At 35.8% G+C, this 24,682-nt stretch overlaps 1 non-coding gene across 1 annotated transcript; it reads left to right on the top strand.

Moving 5' to 3' along the window:
• Window positions 1-8,210: 8,210 nt before the first annotated feature.
• TRNAK-CUU lies at window positions 8,211-8,283 on the top strand. The gene has a single exon. It is a non-coding gene; the product is annotated as a tRNA-Lys (tRNA).
• The last annotated feature ends 16,399 nt before the right edge of the window (window positions 8,284-24,682 follow it).

The raw sequence follows: 24,682 nt of genomic DNA on the forward strand, positions 1-24,682 counted from the left end.
GGGCTGCCCAGGGAAGTGGTTGAGTCACCATCCCTGGAGGTCTTTAAAAGACGTTTAGATGTAGAGCTTAGTGATATGGTCTAGTGGAGGACTTGTTAGTGTTAGGTCAGAGGTTGGACTAGGTGATCTTGGAGGTCTCTTCCAACCTAGGTGATTCTGTAGGTCTTGGTCTACCATGGGGAAGATATCACTACTAGAGCTTTTTTCTCTTCTCACTATTTGTACAACTCTCTTTCTAGAGACCCAAATAAAGGCTGTCTTACAATCTTTCTGTGTCATTCTACATAGTAGCTATGGTCTTTCCTATCCAAATTCTCAAACAGTTTCTTGTTACCTCTGTCTCAATTTCAGCCTTACAAACTACAATTACATCCTACTCACTGTGATGACTGCTTTCCTAACTGGTCACTTTGACTCTGGTAACTCTAGTGCCACGCTTTGGATAATTCTACAAGCTGCCGTTTATTACATTAAATATACACTGCTTGTCTGGCATGTCTTCACTTTCCATGTCTTTGACAAGCAATGCACTCACATTTACTACTGAAATGCTCACTTTCCCTTCCAATCAGTCTCTTGGTTTATTATTTCTAAGACTCGCATACTTTCACATTTGGGGGTAGCTGCCTGGCAGCCGCAAGTTCCCCCTGTCTCTTTATAACCCTTTCAAATTCCCTGTACTAACTGCTTATTTCTATTCCTGTATTGCCTACTACCATAAACATCAAGTTTAAACTTCTCTGTGCAGGTCTCCATGCTGTTTATAGAGCATCGAGCCCACTGACAACGGCTGGGACCACATCTCACTGACACTAGAGCAAGACAGGAAATAAAAGGATGTGTCTCCACGTTCTGCTTGTTTACTATGCTATTTACACTGGCTTTTCAAATGAAATAGATTTCACAGTCCACACCATGAATTCACAAGCCAAAGTGTGAATGAGAAGATTTGATATGTCAGTTCCAAGGCACATATCATAACTGCTATTTCAAAGTCTGCAAATTACATTTACTTCTCTGACAAACTGAGAAAACAAACAAACAAACAAACAAACCAAACCATGATGGCAACCTAAGAGATGCTTGAATGCTATATCTAATATTCTTCCACACTAGCAAAGAGAACTCTTCAATACAGGCTCTTAAATTAAATCTTTGCAATTCAAAAAAATACAATAAACAATACAGTGAATTTCTATGGTTTAGAAAGAGATGTAGAAAATGGAAGTTTCTGAGGACAAATGGATATTTTCAGGACATCTAGGCACACAGTGCTACTCTGAGCAGGAACAGAATGGTTGCTTCCAGCTGAGATGCTCTGTGCACACAACATTTGATGGCAGGCCAGGCTCTGTGTGGGTGATTACCCAACTTAACTAATTACACCCCACAGAACACTTCATTACTGTGGCTACACTGGTGGGCTTCTAACAGAGCTTCCTCTGGTGCCTCTCCACAGGACTGTACTGAGTATCTGGGATCAGTCCCCAGGTGTTTGAACTAAACCGAAGGATTCCAGCGCATACCCTTCCTCTCCACAATTGTTGATCTGGGTGCTAGCTTTAAGCCTTTAAAGGAAGAGATACTGCTTTCTTACGAATTTAGTTAATTTGCTACCATCTTCCAATGACTATCTTCTTTTTAGCTGGAATTAGTGTATAAAAACATGGGGGTAGGCATTTAGAAGTCTAATACTGACGCTAAGCTATAACATCAATTGCTATTCTCATGAACTACTGAAATAAAACATGCACTTTCTTCATTGTAAGTGTTCCATTTTTTGACATTTAAGATGAGCTTTGTAGAGACTGTTTTTATTATAATTCTTTTAACTTCTGTCTCTTCTTAGTGGCACGTGTCTCTGAAAGAGAAGAACAAGATGCCCATCCATGCATAAGCAAGCTCAAAATGCCTCTTATAGCAGTTTTAATATAACGTACACATGCCTTTGTGGAATGACTCTGTCAGGTTTTGCACACTTTTCATTCAAGAATCTGTTAAAGATTCCTTTCCATGTTTTAAAGGCTCTGTACACTTAGCCCATGACCTTAATTTTCTGTTCTGATCCACGCATTTCAAAAAATTCCTTTCTTTTATTCATCGTCTTTCCTTTGCTTCTTGCTTTTCATACCATCCCTCCTGAAATTATTCCTCACTTTCCTGTACCTCTTTTTCCATTCCCTTGCCATAGTTCGGTCTTTTAAATACTTTTGGGTTAGCAACAGCACAAAATTCAGTGTCTTCTCTAAAGCCAATTACCCAATTTAGATTCTATTCCAGATCAATAGCAATGTTGTAATATATTCCCATATCATACTAGTAGGACTGCATGTGCTACACTGCACAGTGCTGATGGAACAAACTGCAGATCGTATTGCCCTTCTCTGTAAAAGTAACCCAGAACCACTGAAGACATGCAGTATAAAAACCATAGATTTAGAGGGCTTAATAGTCATAATTGTTAGTGGTCCAGCGTTCCTACAGTGGTGGTTTTTATTAAGAAAAATAAGGTCCATGAGTTGTCAACAGTTACAGCAGCATAAATCCTATGATTTTTCTCTTTCCTTCACAAGATATTTCTCTTCTAATACAAGGTAACAAGCCCATCTGCAGGAAGGTTGACATTGACTTCAGTATCTAAAAGGACCTAAATGCTTAAATAATTAACAGCAGTGAAATAAATATATAGTTGGACAGAAGAATGGTCACTAACTTTTACCTGCAATCAATTCTCAGGCCATGCAAAAAATACAGTGATATCTGTCACTCAGTTTCCCTCGCTGTAAAAAGGAGATAATTTGCCTTGTATCATGGAACTGTTGTGATAAACTATTTACAGTGTAAATAAAACAGTATGTAATTTTATTTTCATAAAGTGGTATACAAACATCTGACATAAGGAGAGAATAGGTACAATTTCTACAGTAAACAGCTATTCAGGAAAGTTGTAGGTTTAGTTCAGATAAACTGAAAACATATCTTTCCTCTGTTCTCTTTTCTCTTCAGAAGCAAGGCTGACACCTGCCTGGCTCTCACTGAGAGAAAGAACTCAATTTCTAAGCAGGTTCAAAGGGAGAAGGCAACAGGAGGCCCATGAACTACTAGAATCCTACAGCAGATGGGAAGAGGGGGCAAAGAAATAAAACTAGGTTCTTCTGCAGAGTAGAGGAGACACAGCAAAAAATACTTAGTGTTCTTCTCCAGAGTTTTTATTATTATTATTATTTTCAAATACCATTGTTAGAGCTAAGAAATAAATATCAGTTAAATAGCAGAAAGTTCAATCTGCATTACTGTAGCGGAAACTGATAGCTCAGATTTCAATTTTACAGTGCAGGAACAGCCTCTTTCTGTTTGATATCATTTATCAAAATCCAATTGTCAAATGCTAAAACACTCACTAACATGATGTATTTTAGAATAATCAATCTTACTTTTTACAAACAAAAAACTGAAGGGGATAATATACAACTGCAATTTCAAAATATTAAATGAAACAATGTTACTAGTTACAAAAGAAAAAATAAAATGAATTCTTCAAAATGCTTCATTACATTACTTCCCAATCAATTGTTAGAAAGCCTTGTAACATTATAATGGCTGAAGACATTTAATAGATTCATGGAGCATTTGCTTGTTACTTGTAAAAATGTTCAGCATCATGTTCTAAATAAATATTTTTGACTACAAACTGTTACTGTATTGAGGATTTTTTGAAAGTTTACAACACCATGAATGTATTCATCTATCTCCTAAGCACTACAATGTAAACTTTCACTTTTTTTTTTTTTTTTAATCCAGTTAAGCGTCTCTCTCCAGATTTCTTATTCCCATTTTCTTTGATAAAAAAGTATTTTCAGAAATGCTTGCAATGCTTTTCTCTCTGGAACTTGCAGCAAACTCTTCAAGAAAATCAAGTTCTGTTTAAATTAAACATGGTCCAGAAACCAAATTTCTCCCATTTTTATGTAAACCTACCAAATAATCCTTTATTTCAGAAGGTGCAAAGGTGTACTTAAAAGGCAAATTTGGTATTAAATCAGTTCAGTTCAGACCCTCTATCGTAAATATGACTTGCAGTGTAATTTTTTTTTAATTTTTTTTTTTCAGTATTTTAGCCATCTATTTTTTTCAAGGACCATAAATAAATTAAAACACCCACACATTGTATTTTGCTAATGTTCTTGAGCTTGTTTCCCCCACTCCCGTTTTAAACAATTGTGGAACCAGACCAACATAACATTGAATTCTTTTGAAAACACTGCGACTTAATCACTGGAGGATATTTTCCTGAGTCAAACGGTATTCTTCTTACACAGTGGAACCCTGCTCATTATTCTTTTTTTCTCTTGACATGACAAGAATTTTGTGTTTTTCAGTGAGTGCTCTTCTTGAATTTTCGTTTTTCTCTAGCCTTGTGATAATTTTTCTATGATTTCACTGAACAAATCTCAGTTTGACACTATACATAGGATTTTTTTCAACCTTCTCCTCTTAAGCACTCCCAGGATCCCATTCCCTTATTGTTTTCTGTAGCAAAACTAATATTGTTCAATGAAAGGAGGCAACAATTCAGCCTAATGTTGGTTCTTAAGACATGCAAAGTCTAATCATGATTGAACTGTATGGACTAAATATTCAATTATATTCTTCTTCTTCTCTAGGAAAAGTCTTTTATATCCAGCAGAAGAGGCGTTTATACTGGAACATTATGGAACTTGGAGGTTGGACAGAGACTTCAGTCTAAGGACCACACCTCTTCTGATTTGGATGCAGTTCTTTAAATAATAAGAAATTTTTTCAGTACCTAATCTTGGTGTGAAGCCCAGATTCCCTCAGTGAGGGTCTGCACTAGGTTTATCTAAAATTTTAATTGATCAAGCCAAGATGTGATCCAAAAGCACTTTGGTTCTCTTGAACAATGAAAGCCTGAGTGAATAAGCCCTGTGGAACCAAGACTGGGATCTCAGCACCTTGGTACTCTTCCTAGCAGCAGATTCGTGGGGCAAGCCAGGTCTTGCCAGGCTGGTGCTAAGCCATAAGTAAAAGGTTTTGTTAGTCGTGAGAATTCATGACTTCTTCCAGTGCCTTCTACACAAACTCCTGGTTCATGACAGCTAATTTAGTCGGACTATGTTACAGCATCAGTCCTCATGCAAAGGTCTCCCAGTATGTGCTGGACAGCAGAGGTTCTAGAATATGTGCCTCATCAATAGAAAGGCAAATTCATAGAAATTTATTAGTTACAAGCAGGATCCTACTGAGATCAGTGAAAATTGCATGCCCAAATACCTTTAAGGAACTGGAACTAAAGTTTTAACTTCTGAATCATGAGAATTAACAAGATATTTCACATTAACAATTAATTCCCCAGCATCTTTAACATGTAGGCCATTCAAATATATATATTTTTTTTAGCACCCATAAACAAGTTGCTCTTTACTAATTAACCACAACTACTTCTCTAGATCTCGTATTTAATGAGCACTAGCCTCTCTATTTCAAGCACAGATTAAATAATAATATTTTGACAAGTGTAAGCATAGCTACATCAAAACGAAGAATACACTGTACTTTTTTTTATTATTTTCTTGCTAAACACTTCAGACTTATGTATAAATAAACTGAAAATAAAGTAATTTGCACTAGAGAAGTCTTGAGACACACCTGTGAATAATCTGTTTGTAATCAAAACCACTAAAGTGAACAAATAGAATGCTGTATTTCATATTCATGTATGAACAAGACTTGTAAAAGCCTTAGAGATCTGAGTGGCACACAGAAGACATTAACTTAATTACAACATCAAAGATACAGACCTCACATAAAATGAGTTTTGTAGTTTTGAACAATGTCAATTACATATTCTATCACTACCATAAAAACAACCCAATATTTATATGGTTCCCATTCTCTTCATTCTATTCTGTTCACCTTTAATATATTCACTCTCCACATCAGAGGGAAGTGCTGTTACCTCCTGAAGCTAAATGCAGAGACTCACAGCAAGGAATGAGGTGCCTACAATCCAGCTGGGCTCCAGAATGCCAGAATCATGGGGCTTTAGTCTTTGTTGCATAGATGCACTTCCCATCTTCCTACAGCAATTTTTCAATCATCAAGAAAGGATGGTGGGAATTTGTTTTTAAGGAACTTTAAATAAGAAAATATGATTTAGAGCTCTATATTCATGTTCTCATCTGGAAGAGAGAAGCAGGTCTGCACCTGTTCTATGGGTTACAGAAAGACTTTCCGAGTGTAAAATACATAACCTTACATTCTATGTAACTAACATTTAAAGTTTCTCAGATCCAGTATTATAACACTGAAGTCCAAGACTTAAGTATGTTCCAGGCTTCTCAGTCACTCTGTAGCAACACAGTGCCTGGATCCTATATTTCCTAGACTGAAGTCCAGTGCACTAACTCCCTTGGCATCTTTGTAATTATGAACCTTTCCATGAGAACACCATCCCCTCAGGTCACAGGTAATGCCTTAACCAACAACAGTTAATACATTATTGTTTACACATTAAAAAAAGAAAAATCCTCCAAAATTGGGTTTACCATCTGCCTTGACATGCTCAATAATGGAAAGTATTCCTAAAGGTCACAGTATGGTTTCATTAGGTTTTTAATTTTACTTTCACTGTCAAAAAGATGCTCTTCTCTAGATTTGAAGTAAACTTTGAATATAGTTTTAATCTTTACTTCATCTTTCTAGTGAATGAGACTAAGATCAAAGTCTCTAAGATGTATTTGCACATTTCCTAGATGTCAGCTAACAAATCACAAGAAACTTAAAACTTTTATGCTTCAAAATGTCCAACTTTCAGATCAAGTTATAGGAACTAGTTGGGAGGGATGTATGTGTATTTTCTTGAAGTGCCTCATAAACTGCTCCTGGCTCATCTAGAAAGCCCACAATACAGGTCTTCTCTTCAGTCTCCTGTTAAGCAGAACTCAAAAAAAGAACATCAGTTTTCAGTACTTTGTACCACTTGGGTTAGATAGGAGCCTCACTGGTTGAGGCTTACAGAGATTTCAGAAGAGCCAGGATATCATCTTAGTAGCTTGTGGGGGAGGAAAAAAGATACAAATAGCTTGGAATAGCAGCCAGCTAAGAGAGTGAATGTAACAAAAATCTTTATGCTGTGGTATTCCTGCTGATCAGAGATTATTTTTTTCTTTGATGTGCTTATTAACATGAAAAAATTCTTTACACCTTATACAGCACCAAAGGGATATAAGGTTAACTTCCATATGAGGTTATGATTAGAAGTAGACTTCTGTAGATATGCAAGTACTGACATCATGTCAATTTTCAGCTTCCTTTGCTTAATGTAGAGAGTGTATCTTGGTTTTATTTTTAAAAGCTTGTTTTCCAGTTAATTTCTTAAATTAACATACATAAAAATACATTTCATTTTTCAGGGCAGCTGCTAAATTCTCTGAGGGCAAGAACTGGGCTGAGAAATCAAAGCTGTTGGTAATCCCACAAAAAAGTAAAAGCTATATCTGTGGTCCAACAACCCCCTTCAAAGTGTTCTTTATAAACATGTGCTGCACTTCTTAGAATTAGATCTAAAATTTTCAGACACCAAATTTGGCCTGGAAAGAGGATGAGGAACCCACAGTGGATGAAGTGGCTAAACAGCTCCGGCAGTACGAAGAAAGTCTCTCCTCTTCCCTACAGGCCTGCGTCTTGGCTGTGGAGAAACTTTCTGAAAGTGTCCGTCAACTAAAAGAGAATACTTTGGAGAAACTTTCTGAAGAGGTCCACCAACTTAAAGAGAGCTTATTTTCCTCCCCACCTGTACAAACCAGTGTATCAGCTATTAGGGGTAAGCGTTCATCCTTGCAAGGAAGACGATATGGTGGGTACACACCGCGTGCCACCCTGTGGTTTCGCCTACGTGACCATGGAGAGGACATGAGAAAATGGGATGGAAAATCTACCTCAACCCTGGAGGCACGGGTACATGAGTTGCAAAAGAAAACAATCGGGAAAAAGGGGTTCTCTGAAAAGTTTGCTGCTCCCACTTCCAGCAGGCAGTCCTTTAAGCACCGTATTGTGACTGGCCCGGATGCTCCGTGCATCCTTGGCATAGACTATCTTAGAAGAGGATATTTCAAGGACCCAAAAGGGTTCCAGTGGGATTTTGGCATAGCTGCCTTAGAGACAGAGGACATTAAACAGTTGTCTACCTTGCCTGGCTAGCTCAGTCAGTAGAGCATGAGACTCTTAATCTCAGGGTCGTGGGTTCGTGCCCCACGTTGGGTGCCAAAAAGGACTGCTGTGATTTAACCCGGCTGGCAGCTAAACACCACACAGCCATTCGCTCACCCTCCCCCCTCCCTCTCTGGGATGGGGGGGAGAAACGGGAAAGTGAAGCCTGTGAGTTGAGATAAAGACAGTTTATTAAGACAGAAAAATAATAATAACAATAACAATAGTACTACTACTAATAATATGTGCGAAACAAGTGATGCGCAATGCAATTGCTCACCACCCGTTGACCGATGCCCAGCCTATCCCCAAGCAGCCGCCCCCCCCCCCCCCCCCCCCCCCCCCCAGCTAGCCACCCCTATATATTGTTTAGCATGACAGATGGTATGGAATACCCCTTGGCCAGTTTGGGTCAGCTGTCCTGGGTCTGTCCCCTCCCAGCTCCTGCTGCACCCCTAGCCTGCCCACTGGCAGGACAGAGTGAGAGGCTGAAAAGTCCTTGGCTTAGTGATAAGCACTGCTCTGCAACAATTAAAACATCAGCATGTTACCAGCACTCTTCTCATCCTAATCCAAAACATAGCACCCTACCAGCTACTAGGAGGAAAATTAACTCTGTCCTAACTGAAACCAGGACAGGGATTTATATCATCTAACTTTAGACATCTGTGATGTTACCATCTATGTCTGATCTAATTATAGACTCCCTTTGTAGGTAATAGAAAGAAAAAGCACTTCTAAAACACATTTTTGCTGAACTATTTTGGTAATGTATCTTTAGATGACACAAAGCATGCCTGGAATTGCCCACTTCTACTCTACCTTCTCCGACAGGAGCTGTGATGACTGCTTTATAGAATCATAGACTGGCTCAGGTTGGAAGGGACCTCAAAGATGACCTAGTTCCAACCCCTCTGCCATAGGCATGGATGCCACCCACTAGATAGGTTGCTCAGGGCCTCATCTAACCTGGTCTTGAACACCTTCAGGGATGGGGCAGTTGTAAATATATGATATATATCTATACCCTTTTATATATATATATATATATATATATATATATCACATATCTTTAGATGTAGATATATGAAATATATGTCATAGGCATCCAAAATTTAGCATAAACTCTTTTTTCAAGGAAATGCCTGTAAATTTTAGGCTACATCACAACAGTAGCTACTCACTTAAAGATCAGTAGATAGATGCTGGAAGGGTTTGCACAATCACATTGATAACTGTGTCTGTGGTTCTCATAGAATCATAGAATATCCAGAGTTGGAAGGGACCCACAAAATTGAGTCCAACCCCTGGCTCTGCACAGGACCACCCAAAAAAACCCTGTTCTGGTACCCAACCACCCTCTCAGTGAAGAGCCTTTTCATAACATCCAGACTGAACCTCCCCTAACACAGCTTCATGCTGTTGATATATATATCATGTTACTTTTCATATTAGAAGAAAATAGATGGTTCAGAACAGGTGGAACAATGGTGGATGAGCATTTCTAATTCCAGGATTATTGTAGAATAATTTAGTTACACTTAAAATATTTGTGATGTGAAAGAAAAGAGCCTTGAAAAGAAGAGAGGCATTGGGGAAGTCACTCTTCAGTTCATGAAGGAAGCCAGTGGATATTTTTTTGATTTATTTTGCTAAGGACAGAATTTTAAAATACATTTAAATATGAGCTTAGGTACTGAGCAACACACCACCCAATTCTTTTTGTAGACTGAGCCTAAACAGATTATTTTTTAATTAATTCATTTCCAGCAGTGCATCTCAGTACACTGTGTTCAGCAATGGAAACACATACTGTCACATTTGAAAAGCACTCAACGAGAAAACAAAGAATATTTAGAACTAAGGAAGCCTACCACACAAATAAAGTATCTTCTTTTCAAATTATTAGTGAACAAGAAACACAAAACTAAATCTATTTAAAGCAAACACTACTATTTGAGGGCATTTCATTCAGTAGAATTTCACAGAGAATCATCAACAATTAAGCACAATTATGTGGTAAACACAAATAAGCCAGAACTGACATTTTTCTTCCTCTATTTTGCAGTCTTTACAAATATGAATTAAAAGAATGGGAGGATGGTTTAAAAAAGGGCTTCTATTTAATATTTGAATACATGTAAAGAGAATATTCAGCTCTCTTTTTCTTAAAAGACAGATGAAAATGTGAGTATAAAGCATGTTTCTTAAGGAACAGCACTGAATATTCAAAATGTAATTTGTTTAGAAAACTCAGGATTTTATCCCAGAGGAAAATCTATTCTGTCCTGGGTTTGGTATTATTTGAGTTCTTATTCTGAAAAAATCACTGAGATGCAGCTGTTTTTAACTAGATTTCTCATCTCAGAATAGGAGATGGAGGGGTTTATAGACTGCCTTGTCCCTATTTCCGCTTTTTGCAAAGCAAACAACCATTTGCACCACCTTACAAAGGTCAGCAAAGGAGAAAGAGGAGCTATTCCCAGTTCACCTTTCTTCCTCATGAAGAGAAGAGGCTTTGGGTACTAGGATCACCTCAGAGGATGTGGGCAGATGCTGTAAAGTTCGGAAGACTGCAAGGGTGCACTGGCTCCATCAATTATACCTCCACGCTACTGACCTATTTAAGCCTGATTGCTAGGCTCAGGGATAATGCATTTGTCTCACAGAGATAAATTTCCTCAGCAAATTATTACCTTTCAGATTTGTGCAAGTCATACACAATATCAACTGCACAAACTTTTTTGTGTTTTTTTTAAACAATCCATCATTTTTTTTAGATTTTAGCATATCAATAAATATTTTACTAATAGATTATTACTGTTGGTTGAATACTATATTTAAGCTATAGAGGGTATAAAGTATTTAAACTATGTCTTTTAATTAATGGAACCTTACAAAATAATCACTTTATCTATTTACCTCTGTCAGATAGTACTCAGGTTTACCTAATCTATATAACTGTCATGAATTTAATTGACTAGTGGTTAATATGGATTTATAAAACAGATTAAATCCATGGCATTAAGCAAAGAGACATTTCTAATGAGATTCATTGATTTGGTGGCTGATTTTTAATGATTTCTGAATGAGCCAGCAATGTCGGATAGAAGAGAATTACAGCATCCCAACAGGACTTTATTGCCTTGTCTGAGGAGTACTGTATGTTGCTTTCAGTAAGGAATAATTCATTCACAGAAGTACTTCACTATTTTGATTCCACAAGTGACAGTTAAGGATATCGTTAAAATAGAAATGGTAAAAAGCCCCTGAAAAATCGCAGTGAGGCTGTTCTTTTGGTTAAAACATCAAACAAAACATAATTGGCTGTCCTGCCATCCTGAGCCCGTGGACATCCAAGACCTGCTGAAGCGCATTGTGGACCCCTCACTGATGATACTTCCTTTAAGTCTGTGCAGAAAGGACCATGCAGGGAACAGCTCAACCAGGTGCTTATCACCAACAAGGCCAAGAGCCAGGACAACCACGGAGCAGACCTGCTCTGCCATACACAAAGCAGCTGTGTATGTTACCTTTGTGACTCAATTCTCCACACAACTTTAATTCTCACAGTCAAATGCCCAAGCTATCCCAAGTTCAATTTGTCACTTATTATTCGTACTGAAATCTGTTCTCTTTACCATCCAAGACAAATTTGAATTCCATGTTGCCTTCACCCTTCACTGTACAGTTAAGAAGCAGTGTTGTACATGGACTCTCATCTCTCCTGTATTTAGCCTTTTGTTTAAGAAGCCAAAAACTAACACAATGTTTTAGATCAGATAAAGCTATCGTATATCATGCAATTTTCCATTTTTTTCTTCTAACTGTTGCCACAACCCTCCTTAACAGATCACAGTATTTAGTTTCAAAATGTTTCCTGAAGTTCTCTCTCAGGGTGCCTTACCTCATCGCCAAATTTTTTATTTATTTTTTTTTTTTTAAAGATGCATGTCTAAGCTTTATAATCGTTGTTATGAAGCCACAAGTAGCCCACAAACCAAATTCAAGTTGCTCTCTCTGTCCCAGCTTCTCATATGACCTTGTGAGTAGATCTACCATTTTTCCTCTTATAATGTATGTGAAGAAGAGAGGAAAAAATAATTTCAGAATGTTGACATTTGAAAAGTGTTGACCAAATTCAACTTGAAAATGCTTGACCTCAAGGCTCTAACAGCCAGCAACATAAATTGCAGGGAAGTGCTACATTTGAGAAGTTGTTCTTACATTTGGGGTGAAACATAAAAGATTCACAGCAGCTGAGGTTACTAAATATGTAGTAAAAAGGCAAGGTTAAGCTTCCTGTCAAATTATAGCACAAACAGTTGCACTCTGAGTTTTTAAATTTCCCATTGCTATTTCAAGTAGCTATTGCATTCCTCAGTTCCCTTTCTGGAGTACTGCTGAACACTACTAAAGAATTACCAACTTAGTAACTGCACACTGTGTGGATTGAAATGATCCCTACAGCTCACAGTGAAAACCACTACCATGGAGATTTGGGAGTGGTTTCTTAGTACCAATACATCTTGACCCAGGGCAAGCCTGAACTCTGGCTAACCTAGAATATCATTTTAGAAACTTGACAAAATATTTTGAAAGTCCTTTCAGGTCACACCATGAGTTGTTACTGCAAAAACATTTTTCATCTACACAGAACTCCTGAATCAAAAGACAGCAAAGTAATGACAAAAATAGCAGCAGCAAAAATTGAGAAACAAATACACCCATAGACAAAAGGATCAGCCTTACTTGGGTAATTAAACCACTGTGAGCTTCAGCATGAATATGGTCAATGACAAGCCTATTTGGCCAGGACACTCAAAGCATCTTAAAAGACAGTCTTGCTCCGTTCCATTTATGCTCACCTATCTACCCTTCAACAAACTTCTATTTCCCACTTTAAGTGTTTCATATAATGCAACTCTTTCCTAGAAAGTGTAGATAGGATGTGATAAGATTTATTTTGTAATCCTAGAGTATAGCACTAAACATTCATGAAATTGTACTGCTGTTAAGATAATGTAAATTCTACTCTGTCCTTAAACTCATTTCACTATGTCATGTTATAGCAAACAACAATTACCATGTTTTACATTTATCTGATTATATTATAAAAGAAGATATATTGCACCATTTTTCATAGTGTATATCTTCAGTGGGACAAGATCTTATTTTGGGTTGTTCAGTTTTACTGAGATTAATTCCCACAATTAGTCTCAATGAATTATATGTTTAATTAGGTGCCTATTAATTTTTTGTGCCTACAATGAATCTTAGTGCTAATGCTAAGGAAACCAAAAATACATTGAATTAAAATATATGGTTTTTAAAGTTGATACTGTGCATAAAAATCAGTAATGAACCAGATGCATGTTTTAATATGAACAATAATATTAATTAGGTAGTATCTTCTTAAAGGTATTTGTCACTCCGTAACCCTGTAAAATGGGTATTTACCGTTCTGTTTTCAGTTTGGGTCCTCCACAGGGTAATTCTATGATTTAAGGAGTGATTTTTCATTTTTGCACAAATCTCTTTAATTGTCTCAGAGAAAGAGATTAATAGAAACACATAAAACATTGTCTTTTAAAAAGTAGTTGTATTAGGTGCCTGCAGCAGGATTTGAACTACAGAGAATGAACTACAAATGTAAGAACAACAAACGTACCAAAACACTTTAGCCAGAAAGCTTCAAGCTGGCATATTCTGATTTTCTGGGGGCTATTAAGACATACTTGGGAGATTAATCTATAATTGTGCTCATCTCTAAAAAATTCTTGTGAATAGAGAACCCATAACATATCAGGGACACATAAAGAGGATGGTTCACCTCAAATTATTCCTTTCCCTATAGATGCCTCACCATCTGAGCCTGTGTCCAAGCTCACATCTTCAGCTTCCTACAACAAATGTAGGTAGTCCATGGGCCTATTACGAAGCTGCCAGAATACACTTTAGCATTTGAATTTTTCAGACTTTATTTCTTTTGTCACTCCTAAACATTTCTTCTTAGCTCTCTCATATGGTTTAGTTCTCCATTAAGGGCATGCACTGTTAATTCAGTGTGTATTTTTGGACAGAGTACAAAGACCAGTTTCTAATGATAACAATTTATATTACCTGAAAACAAAACAACAACAACAACAACAAAATTGCACATATGAATAAATCCCAATGGCTACTATGAGCTTCAAGGAATGGAGCTAAATTTCCTCTGGCCTGTAATCTCATTTTCCCCTGTTGATTTTCAAGAGCCAGTATGTTAATGAACTTTGTAATCTGGAAGCACATTGGGTTTAAGAACTATTCAATTTTTAAATAAGCTTAGAGTTTCATTAATTGTCAAGTACTGGCTGAACCTCAATAAGAAATGAATAATTATTTCCCAACAAACTTGAATATGTTTTTTGGAATGTGTTACTTGTGACAGCATTCTGCAACAGTGAAAGTCTTTGGCAATGTAATATGCAGTGGAAAATAGATACTGATTTGTATTAGTATTTTGTTTTCTTGATTTCTTCCTGGTCTTTGTAGTTATGCAGAAGTGAGAATTAACCCAGCTTTTTTCTGTTTAATCTAGCCTCAATGCTACAATGAAAGTACAGGAAATATTGTTATTGCTCGGTGCAAGTTTGAAGTAGAAGCTTTGGCAAAATGATTTCAACATCAGAACTGCAAAGGATGAGAGCAATTCCCTTCTGCACGCTCCTTGAAGTTTTCTTAAAGACTTAAAAACAAACAAACAAACAAAACCCCAAGAACAAACAAACGTGAAGAGACACCTTGACCCTTAAATGATCCTAGTGGTTTTCAGACACCTTGTTAGCAAATAAGCTGCAAGGGGCTTGTTAAAAGCACATAGACTCCAATAGTTCCAGTTTGGATATGTCTTGGTTTCAATTTGGTTATTTCATTTTACTTGTTTTATTATTCTATATACTTATGAATGGCAAAACACCCAGAAAGTCTTCCTTTGAAGAGTATGCCAGTAATTAAGGAAAGGAACACTTCAAATAAAACTCATTTCTAAAGGCTCGCCAACAACAGCTGCATGTTTCACTGCAGGACAAATTAAATACTACATAGTAACTACCCTGATGAGAAAGTTCTCATTGAAACTGACTTTAATGGAAAAATCTCAATTTCAACTCAGTTTATTTTTTCATAATTGGTGGATGTTTTTGGTCAATAAATGTACATTGTAAAAATGTAAATTTTTACTGCAAATGAACTATTTTAAGCTGCCACTTTCCTATTTCTCCCCTTTGAACTACACATTCTTTTCAAACAAGCATTTAAAAAATCTCTTGGTGCATTATATGGGAATTCGTCGTAGATGCTTTCATCCTCTCCAATGTCCTATGTCCATATCTGGTCTACCTCTTCTATGATGATCATAACCAGGAAAAAAACACTAGACAGATCAGCAAGAGAAGTCAGAACAATTCTCAGAGACATGAACTATCCCACCATTGACTAAGAGAAGTAGGAGGCATCAGTCTGACAGAACTTGGAAGACCCTGAATCGATACTTTCAAAGTACTGGTTGCAGTGTTTCGGAGATGGTTTTCTTTTCATTGTTATAAACCTAAAGTTGAAATTTTCTACAAAAGTACCACCATTTATCCGATTGACTTCAATAGTGAAAACACTCATATTTCGGCCCAAGAAAGAAGCTCTTGATACCATGTATTAAAAATAATGCCATACATCTGACTACTTTGGCAATGGTCTTAACACACCACTTGCTTGCTTCTCCCACTGCAGACACAGCTAACACATTTTGCTACTAAAGGGAAAAGAACTAAGTTTAGCTCTACTAATTGCATTTTAGTCATATGATACAGTAATTCACCCCCACTTTCAAGGTTTCAGAATCCTTTCCTTTACCATTGTATACCTTTGCTCCTTGAAGGAAAAGTAAAAACATTAAATACTGTCTTTATTTCTGCACACATCTAAGAAAAAAGAACTGTGGAATCACTGCACAATCACTTTGAATTTACAATTTAAATCTCCTGTACAAAACAGTCTACACACCATGATTTAAACAAAAGAAGCTCTTAGTTCTTCTGTTATAAGCCTAGAAGTTTAATTAATTGTAAAAAAGTATATTTCTGCTATGGTTCCCATTACGTTCTATCAGATTGGGACTGAATGTTGGTGCTTTTTTTTTTTTTTTTTTCATTTTATAAGGTCTGACAACCCTTTATTTGATTGTCATTCACCTCATATGTATTAGAAATATGACCTGATAGCATCTTCAGGTAAATCGTATTAAACTAGACTGACACTGAATATTTCTTATTATTTATCCTGCCAGTGTCCAGGTGATGAGCTCATAATACATTTATAGATGCTCTTAATACTTACACTATCTACTCTGCTAAATTTGAAGTCAAAATAGTCATGGTAAATAATTCAATATTGGAATTTCCATAGAGAAAAATTAAGACAAAATTATTGTTTCTTAATTAATAATTAATTTATTTATTTTTAAAGGTCTGAAGAGGCAGAGAGATTCTGTATTCATTCCATGAAATTATATCATAACCCATACATTACTGGACCAGTTCTGATTAATAAAAGTATTTCTGGAGAGTATTGTCTTGTTCTATTACCCAAGTAATACGTTTTGTAAAGATATATGGTAAAATTCTGGGGTGAAATTAATCCCTTTTGCCTTCTTACCTAAAATTGAAAGTAACTGCATGGAGGACATTCAATGAAGAAAAAAACAACAACAACAAAAAAAAAACAAGTCTGAACAGAATGCAAGCTTTGCTTTACTATTTTTACAGTATCTGTGAAGTATACTGATTAGGACAATATTTTCCTCCTACAGGGAAGAAAGAATGCCAGAAGTACTATAAGCATAAGAAATAGCTTGGCAGAGTCTGGCATTTCAGAAATACTTGTGGGAGAGAAGAATTTGATAACCAGATTACAGAAAATAAAGTGACTTTCCAGCTAATTATATATGGTCCACTGGAAATAAAAATCAACCAGTTTATACACTTTTATGTATGTTATGTTAGAACTACCTAATGGATTTATGTTGTTGAAGTCACTGAAATTCCTGGTCCTTTAATAAATTTAATGTTTGGAGAGCAAATTATTTTTTAAGATCAACAGAAATGTTTATTTTGAAAATTCATTGAGACTGGGAATAAGACAGAACTGAATTTTAGCAACTAGCCAATAACAGCATTTTCATTTTTCAGACCCTCACCTAGACAGTATATGCAAACAATATGAATTTCAGAATTTTCTCAAAGTACCCATATTAAGAGCTTCCTTTTCCTGCTAACCCTGGGTCCTTCCATTGTTGGAAGCAAAGCTCTTATTACTTCTTCAAAAAGTAAGCAGCATCTTTTCTTCCTTCTATGCCTGTTTGTCTAACTCTACTTCTTACACCCTTCCTTGGTAGTGTTAGGTGATGGTTGGACTTGATCTTAAGGGTCTTTTCCAACCTAAATGATTCCATGCTTCTAAGAATGCTTCTTAGCATTAGAGTTACATGGATAGAAGGTCTACCAGTAAATTACATAGTAATAACAAGCATATTCATTTAAAAAGTCACATTCTTACTTTTGCTGCCTTGAAGGGCAAAAGTCTTCTTTTCTGCTTTGGATGTATTTTCAGATAAGAACAAAACTTCCTCATTTCATAGATACGATTTCACTGCATGCAGCTAAACGCACAAAGAATGATAACAAAATACATCCCCATAAAGTCTCAGGCATCAATCTCAGCTGCGTATGCTAGTGGACCAGAAGACTTACATTCTTAAGAAGGCTAGAAAAATGCCCACCATGGTCCCGTGAAACAGAAAAAATGGCACACTAACTTTACACATGATTATCCCACAAATCCTATCTTTTTAATTCCAAATAAAAGGCCAGGCTTTGAGTGCACACATTTCTTTTTAAAAAGAGATTAATTAAAACAATTAAAACTTTTTTTTTTTTTGCTGGAGGTAAGTTTCACTCAAAGATGCATAGCAAGACATAGTCCAACTGTCTTTTAGTCTAATTGAATAATATTTCTGAATCAGAGTATTCTCACCATATATTGCAGGTGTGATAACATTGGATTAATTAAATAACAATATATTAAGTATAAAAGGTTTTCTTTGTCATAAGGTCTAGCACTTGCTCCATACCTGATGTTTCCTTCCTCTGCAGTTATAAATATAAGATATCTCAGACTTCCCATTATGAAGAGTTACATTTACAACCATCTTGCAGATAATGATGGACAAAAGACAGAACTGAACTCCATGAAACTCACTAAACATCAATATAAATAATGCTTAAGCATGCAAAGATAATTATCATAATCTTCCCCATGCAGCGGGGCTCTCAAGAAATGAAGTGATAAAAAGAAAAGGCTGCTATTTTATTATAGTTTTCCACCTATAAATGTGCCCTTTTCTGCGGGAATCAGTAAATCAGTGCTGAGGCCCTTCATTTGCAAATGTTGAGTTTATTAGCAATTCCAGTTTTCCCCTATTAAAGTGACAGGAAGTAGATAACTAATGATTCCTAGAGTTGTCTCTCTCTCCTGCACAAAGTTTCAGTTATTAAAAAGACAGTAGTAATGAAAATCCCTTAAATAGTTTTGCATGTAGTTGGCACCATTTTATTATGTGAAGTCAATTCTTCTAATCATAGATGTGAAATACAATGGAAATAAAATAGTTTTAATTTTACTATGAAATAAGCTTAGACAAAGATCTTAAAAAAAAAAAAAAAAATCCAACACCCAACTTTGAGATAATTTTTTTTTTCCATAGAAGACATATGATAGGTTTAGTCTCCGGGCCAACACTGGCTGAATGTCTGACCTGTAAGTTTCAGAGGGAAAAAGAGATTCTCACTTTATATTCAGAAAATCAGTTTTTGTCAGAAGTAATTGTTCAAACAATCCTGTCACCACTTTTTTTTTTTCATATTGGATATTGCTGGAAGATTTTAAAATATGTTTTAGGTAAATATGTATTTATAAAAAAATATGTATTAGGTAAATATACACATATTGGTAGTACACACTACTTCTTAGATATTAAGAGTGAAAATCTATATAAATCCCAGGAACCGTGAAGACTTCAGAAACAAGGGACTCTATTAAGAGCACAATGGTGATTCTTTTCATGTCCCTGAGTCAAACTTCCTGCATAATTCAAAAGAAGTTATATCACCTTTCAATCCCACTGGGCGTTACGTATTCATCATTTCACACTCTCAGGGGAACAAGGTATTTCTAATCATGGGTGTTCTTGATGTCACCAATAAAGCGCTCCTAAGGAATTACTGAAACAGTAATATTCAAAGTTTTCCAAGCTGCACAAATTCTGATATTTTCATCTCAAATCAATTAGCATTTCATAATTTCCCATGCAATACAAAAACTACCTCAAAAGAATGCTGCTTTACTATTTACAATCAAAATGATACATTTAAAAATTAGAATACTGTGCTTACTTAAGAACAAAATACTTAAGGTAAGATGTACATTCTGTAAATTTAATTTTCTAATTCTTTTTGGGTGCTTTAGGAGTTACCTGCTTCAAATCTTACAAACCGTTACATCTTCGATGACTTGTGCAAAGGCCTGTACATACAAGAAATAAGTTTATTTTTGTGGAACTCAGGCAAACCAAATTTCTGGTCAGTACATAAGAAATAGCTGAATAATGACTGCATTAATTCTGATTATTTGATTCCTGTGGTGAAAAATCAGTTTTCCTGACAAAGGTGAAATTTCATCCAAGGAAAATTTTATTCCATAAACATTGAATAAAACTGAAGTTTCTATTGAAAAATGAAGGCAACTGAAAAATTCGCAATGGTATATATTAAGAATTTACTACTAGGAAGAATAATCTAGAGTAGTTTTTAGTAAATTTATAGGGAACAACCTAGAAATGTAGAATTTTGATCTTCTAACCTGACCAGATGTCTGATGAATTTCCCTGACACACTTATTATGACCTCCATGGCCTATGACTATGTAGATTTACTCTTATGAAAAAAAATAAAAAATAATATAATTCAATTGTATTTATTATGAAAAAATGTCAATGGAACCATAGTAGAAATATATAAAGTATATACTGCATATAGAATCAAAGTTATATTAGTAATCAGTATAGTATCACTAGCATGTTAGTTGCTCCTTCGCATCTCCAACTGGATTTAAGTCTTTAGGAAATTCTTATAGAACTAAAATTAACCAGAGACTTTCCTGTATATACCTTCTAATAATAAATGATAATGCAATTCAAACTAACAGGAATTAAAATAATTTTTATATCATGGACTTAAAGTACTATACTGACAACGTGTTTAAAGTTCTTACTAGCATAATTAAAGCTGCCTAATTGCTGTAAATGGACAAGAGTTCGTCTGTGTGGAATGCACACCTTCCTGCAGGCCTACATTACTGTAAGCGCTACCCATCACTGTAAACTAGTGCCATAATATGCAAGGAAATCAGATCATCTCTATTACAACATTTTCTTATATTTTATTTCCAGACTGAAGTCCATTTGAAAAGAAATAACTCCATATCTGACAACCCTGAATAACTTCAGACATCGTGCCGTAATGCTTCCAAGAATGTCTCAAGGAAGCAAAATAGAAAATACAGGAAAGGAGACGGAAGCTGGTATTCGAGTAAAAACAGTTTTTTGGAGTGTGTGGCTCTCTACTTGCTCCCTAACCAAACTCCCTAAGAGAATTATTGAATATTTCAGAATATTGCCCATCTTGTACCGGGATAAATCTTGTAATTTTAGAATGCTTTGTAAAGTGAAAGCCCCAATAATTAATAATGATCTGTGACTACACAAAATCTTTTTTAGACACTATGGAATGGCTTTGTTGTTGTCCCGTTCCCCTCCAAATACCACAATTTTTGGTCTTTAATTTCACAAAAACCCTTCATAATAAAAAGTGTTTTGTCTTGAAAGTTGTCTCTCAAAAAAAAAAAAAAGACTATTCATGAAAATGTCAACAAATTCCATACTGTTTTCCTAAAATAAAGTTTGTTGTTTTTGTTGTCTTTTTTTCTTAATGACCCATTTGCAGTAAGTGTGGTTTTTAATGGTGAACTGGTTTATAGAACAAGCAGACAGAATACTTACAACTTACTGAAGCCACGCTAAAGAAGTTCTAAATTAATCAGTTCTGATGGGAAGGGTCCAGCTGCCCTTTACAGTCAGTTCCAAGGGAATCAGTCCCCTGTGGGGTTGTTCTGATGGGAATCAGAACCGAGCTTCAGAGTTCTCAAGTGTTTTTCTGTAACAGATTCAGCCTGGGCCTGGGTATTTCCTTAGGAAATAAGAGGAACTGCACAGCTCAGATGTCTTGAAAAATCTAACAGCCTTTCCAGCCAGTGAAGGTCATTTAAAATAGTATCATAAAGTGAGTTACAAATGACTAAATGACTGAATTCTCCAGAACTGGACCACTGACTGCCTGCTTTGGTATGCATAAAGCAACTTGCAGACTACAGCTGCCACATATGTTTGTAATTTGTCCTGCTGGCCTAATTAGAGGATTGTCTTTTAAACACAGGTGAAAATGAGAGAAAGGTGTGCTCATTGCAGTGCTACAGAGACAACCAACCGTATCTTGGAGACAGTAGCCCGCCTGCAGTTTTTTTATATACTCTTGCTCTAACCCTAGAGGAATCATAATTTCTTTATATTCCAGACAATAACCTTAACTGTAAGTTAAGTCAAGGTAATTGTAAGAGAGTTATGGTAGCTAATTTAAAAAATATTATTAAGGAATAAAACAATACACTGGTTACCTTGTTTTAAGCTGAGCACTTTGGATAATCAATATTCAAGACTCATTCATGAGCTTGCATTTTATATAATCCAGATATCACTTCAATTTAACCTATTGTCAGCTCTGTAAAAGTGGGATTTTTTTTCTTTTTGCAAAACATACTGATTTCACTGTTGAATGCAAAAAAAAAACATCAAAACCATACAAAGATTCACAGTCATATTGATGTTTCTCTTTTAGGGACACGTGTCTGGAATCTGATTTAATTAACGCAGTATATAACTGATTTTATTAAATCATGAATGATTAAAAACCAAACATCAGACATAACTTTTTATTATTTATTTACATTACACCAACAGTACTGCTTACTGCAGTCTCAGGGGACTCTCAGCAGCCATCTGGATGGCTGCCCATGTCCCTGCTCTCCCCACTTAGATCTGGGCCACAGCAGTCCCAACAGCAAAAAAGAACCAAAAACATTTTCATAAAAGAGAAATTGATTCTGGCCAAGTAATAACAGGAATGACTCTAGTTGAATAAAGTTTTCATTCTGAAGCCCCTGTCCTGCACAGATTAAAATTGATATTAATATATACATAAGCATATGTATATAGGATCAAGGAGCTTAAAATGCTGAAGGTGAAAATGGACTGGAGAGTAGATCCAATATTAAAAAAAAAAAAAAGGCCATCTGAGTACCTAAAAGTTGGTTTACACCACAACCACACCAAACTGCTGCTCAGGTGCAATACACCTCAATCATAGTATCTTGATGGCTCTCTGCTAACTCTCGATATAGCTTGGTACAAATGCCTTTCAGGAAGGTTGAAATTCCTTGTGGTGAATATAAATAAGATGTGCTTTTAAATACGTTACAGATATACAGGGAAAATTCATTTTAGGATATATTTAAAGCAGCATAAGACATAGCACAGGAAATATGAAAGCATTTTTCTCTTTATGTATACGAATGTATCCTGATATATGGAAAAGGAAAGCAAAATGTGTTGCTGGGCAGAAAAATATTATAGGATTTTATACATATATGAAAAGACAAAAGAGATTGAGACTAGGAGCTAACAAATTTTATGAGAAGCAATTAATTAAAATGAAAAAGCACGCATGCTAGCTAACCATCTGCCATCAAGGGAACAAATTTACCTGATATTAATTTTGAAGATAAACATAGAGCTGAAATACCAGATTGTTCTCAAAGTTTGCCACGTGCAAAATTATTCACGTGCAAAAGGAAGGAGTATAGCCTATAGCATTTAACATCTTTCATGCAGCTCTACTGCCTGGAAATGAAAAACAGGCCACAGTTTGTTAGAAATAGGTGTTTCATACACACAGTGTACAGCTGCCTAATATTTCAAAACTAACACCTCCTTGTGAGACACCTCCTTCTGACCTTTCTTTGACCAACACTTGGTACAGCCCAGAAGAGTATGTTGCCCCATGCAACTATGCAAATAAAGAGATTGGGAAATTTAAATAGTCTAGATCGAAGGGAGAAGTAGCTCATACTATAACTACAGGCAATATTGACTACTTTGAACTTATCTATATTATGAATTAAGAAATGCCAGTGAAACAATACTTTAACATAATGAAGTACAGATGACAAAGATCATAGATGAGAAAGACTCCACAGACTATATAAAAGACTTTAAAAACTCTTCCCTAAACACTAAACATATTATTGCTATTGCTACCAGTTATAAGGTATCAAATGGGACAGCAAAAATAGCAAGTCCAACAGATAAAGATCTTTATCTATTTATACTGATCCAGTTTCAAGTCTGTAAAAAAAAATTAAGTTAAACTAGTCCAGGCTAACTGGAAGCCAGGATCCACCATACATACCGAGTAAGTTTATTTGCAATCAGACTCAACAATATCTGAAATCATGTTAACTATTTATTAACAATATCAAAATCATGACATCAGATGTATTGAGAAAAGGCATACTGCCATTTTATAACTTTGAGAAAGTACTAGCTTTCACCCTTCTGCTACTCCATACTATCTTTAAAGTGCCTCTTCATAACAAACTAATAAAATCCTGATAAAGCTACCCATGCAGACCTCTATTTGCATTTAGGATGATATTTAAAGGAGAGGCATAGTGGGAGGAGAAAATAAAGCATTGGAAAATTAACTGAGAAGAGACCAGGTGCAGCTTCTTCTGTCAATTGCTAGCATATAGTTTACTATCTATGAAAATGCAGAGAAGCTGTATAGAACAAGTTACCCGGAAAGCCATAATTCTGACTGCATTCTTGTACTGTAGATTTTAAGATCTCTTGCCAATTTATTTCAAATAAGAAAGGGGCCTGGTTCTTGGTTATATTTAAATTCAAAGGAGTATTAATAGAGTACCGGTATAATTTATTAGAGCAGCAGGACAGCGACTTTAACCTATGCATTCAAAGTAAAGTTCCTGTGTTTTTTGTTTTTTTTCCTTTCCTTTTCCTCATAAGCTCTTGGTTTAGATTATTGAAATAGAATAAGTGACATGCACAATGGTTTTGCATTGTGAGTGATCTCAGAGACCATTTTATATTAAGTATTTATATCATATAGCTTCATGTTCCCAGAGACTGCCAATCTATTCCCTCAGGCAGAGAAATTAATTTGTTACG

This window comes from Cygnus olor, chromosome 13, assembly GCF_009769625.2.
Source record: "Cygnus olor isolate bCygOlo1 chromosome 13, bCygOlo1.pri.v2, whole genome shotgun sequence".
NCBI classification, from domain to species: domain Eukaryota; kingdom Metazoa; phylum Chordata; class Aves; order Anseriformes; family Anatidae; genus Cygnus; species Cygnus olor.